General features: G+C 37.4%; 1 long non-coding RNA gene across 1 annotated transcript; it reads right to left on the bottom strand.

Annotated features, from left to right (window-relative positions):
• Window positions 1–218: 218 nt before the first annotated feature.
• Window positions 219–978, bottom strand: LOC140886361 (uncharacterized). The gene is made up of 3 exons (XR_012151531.1): window positions 774–978; window positions 327–391; window positions 219–254 (listed from the first exon to the last, which is right to left on the bottom strand). It is a non-coding gene; the product is annotated as an uncharacterized lncRNA (long non-coding RNA).
• Window positions 979–2654: the final 1676 nt, after the last annotated feature.

Raw genomic sequence — 2654 nt, 5'->3', positions numbered from 1 at the left:
CGTCTAACAAAAAGGGCGGTTCTGCCCGCTGAAATCAAAGTAGGCTCAAGATGAATGCATAACAGAAACATAAACATAAGCCACATAACAAAAACTCAATCAATCAACAAATACAAGTTCCACATGCTAGAACAAGTATCAATGCAATATGTGATTTAAAAAGGGGAAACTCGAGAACCAACAGTCCCGAGTATGCTATCCCGCTACGATGAATGCTTTTACCTTTCAATGCAGTAGTTCCAACTCTGGATAAGCTACAACAAAAGGTTTAATCAACAACTAAACAATCCAACAAAAAAGGCAACGGTTCAAGGTAATCTCTTTACCGTTCTTCGTCCAATTCTCGACGACCAAATGCTGCTAACACAGGGCTTGACAACTCCAAACGAATCTGTTCAGATACAATCAAAGATCAATTACCATGATCGACTTACAAGCCAAGTTCAACAACTTCAAAAACGGTTCAAATCTCCAAAACTCAAACCGACGTCATAACGGCTATAACTGAACAAACCGACAACGCAGACAGCAGTTCAATAGCGATATAACCTCATAAAAATTCTAAGACAACCAAAACAAAGCAAACCCATCAATCTCAAAATCCACATTTTCGCAAATGGCTTCCAAAAATCATAACAAATCTGAACGTCGCTCTAATTCAAAACCGACAGATAATAAACGATCAGAACTCTGTAGAGAACAACATACTCGAATCTCAAACGATTCTAACAACATCCAAAAACTAGAATGTATCCGATCGTAGAAAAACTTACGATATAACGGAGCTCTCGCTGCAGTGATCGCTAAACTGCCTTCAGAAATAAATTCCAACGGCCGGATCGTGCTCGGACTGGAATCCCAAAGCTTGGAAAAGCTTGGAGGCGTGAGAATGGAGGGAGACGGCTTGGAGGGGATGAAGAAGACTTTGTCAACCAATTTCTAAGAGTAGATAATATATAAAATCCACAATTTGCGTTTTAGTCCCTGAAAAATCCAATTTTTGCAAAAAGGACCCTGATCAAAATCAAGTCGGCTCGGGAACTCTGTAATCTCTGATTAACTCAAATAAATTCAATTAAGATAAAAACGGGGCTTTACATCTTCCTCTCCTCTTTAGCGCTAAATCAAGCGCTGATGTTTGGCCCATTAAAGAAAGCCTATCACTGTTCCTTCTCTGTACGTTCTTTTCTTCTTTTCTCTTCTTTCTTCTTTTCTTTTCCTTTTCCTTTTTTTTTCTTTTATTCTTTTAATTCCTCATTTTTCTTATATTTTTCAAATAACTTCAATAATTCTCTGCAATTACAAAAACAACAAAACTCACACATAAATATGCTCGAAACAAACAATTAACAATAAAAATCATATATAAATTATGTGTATAAAATACACTTATCAGGGACCACATAGATCTAGGTGGAGAATTTCATGGGGCATAGAAGTAGATACAAAATTTTTTCTTTTAAAAGATTCTTTTGTGTGTTTTCCAAGCTGACACGCATCACAAACAGAATCTAATTTTAAATTGAGTTCTGGCTATACCGACAACTAGATCAAGTTTAAAAAGCTTTTCAATGATACTAGGACCAACATGACCTGATCGTCTATGCCAAAGAATGTTTTCATCAACATTCAAGGATACAAGACTTTTTATATTTATCAAAGATAAATTATTTAAAGAAACCTTGTAAACATTTTCACTTCTATATCCTTTGAAATTTAAGAATTTGTCAGATGCGAGTGATATTGTGCAGTGTTGGGGAGTGAATTTGACTTCATAAGCTCTATCACACAATTTACTTATGCTTAATAGATTATGCTTAAGTCCTTTCACTAGGAGTACATCATCAATGAAGCAGGATTTAGATATACCTATTGAGCTGATACCTTCAATTACTCCTTTGCTGTTGTCTCCAAAGGTGCTAGTTCCCTTCTCCTTTGGTTTGACTGATTGGAGTAGCTCCTTGTTCCCCGTAATACATCAAGAACATCTACTATCAGAGACTGTATTTTCCTTCAGCTCTTTGACAGGAAAAATCCAGTGAGTTACTGAGTCTGCGATAGGGTACGATGACGATTTAGGAGTGCCAGCAAAAATTCTTTGATCTGCTACCTTATTGTCCTCACATTGCTGATAGTTCTATGGCAAAGTACGACCATTTCCTTTAGGGTCTAAACCCTGAGATTCATCATATGGTTGCGGTGGGCAGTGATATGACCTACGAGGGCTTGGTGGACCGTTGTCGCCAAGCAGAGGACAGTATTCGAAGGAACAGGGGACTCTTCTCTTCTTCTTCCAGGCCATCAAGTTCTAGTCCTTTGGGTCTGAAGGGCTAGTCTTTCAATAAGCCAGGAGGTACTTCTTCTTCTTCATCTGGATCCGGCGGAGTGCATCATTTTGGTGGACTGAGACCGAACCTGAAACGACTCTAACTACTAATGTCTAAATAAATAAAGAAAATGCGGAAAATTTTAAAAATTTTGGCATGACCTATTTGTTTGAATAATAAAATCACCTGTCTCAAACAGCAGTTTAAATAAACCTCAACCCGAGGTGAACAACAAACACAAGCATGCAAAACAGTATCTAATTCTATGCCAACCGAAGGAACAAAGTATTTAATGTTTACATGCCAACAATAAATTGCAGGGAATAT

This window comes from Henckelia pumila, chromosome 3 (genome assembly GCF_033568475.1).
Source record: "Henckelia pumila isolate YLH828 chromosome 3, ASM3356847v2, whole genome shotgun sequence".
Lineage (NCBI taxonomy): Eukaryota > Viridiplantae > Streptophyta > Magnoliopsida > Lamiales > Gesneriaceae > Henckelia > Henckelia pumila.
The sequence above is the reverse complement of the archived record's forward strand: the minus strand, read 5'-3'. Positions and strand labels throughout refer to the sequence as shown.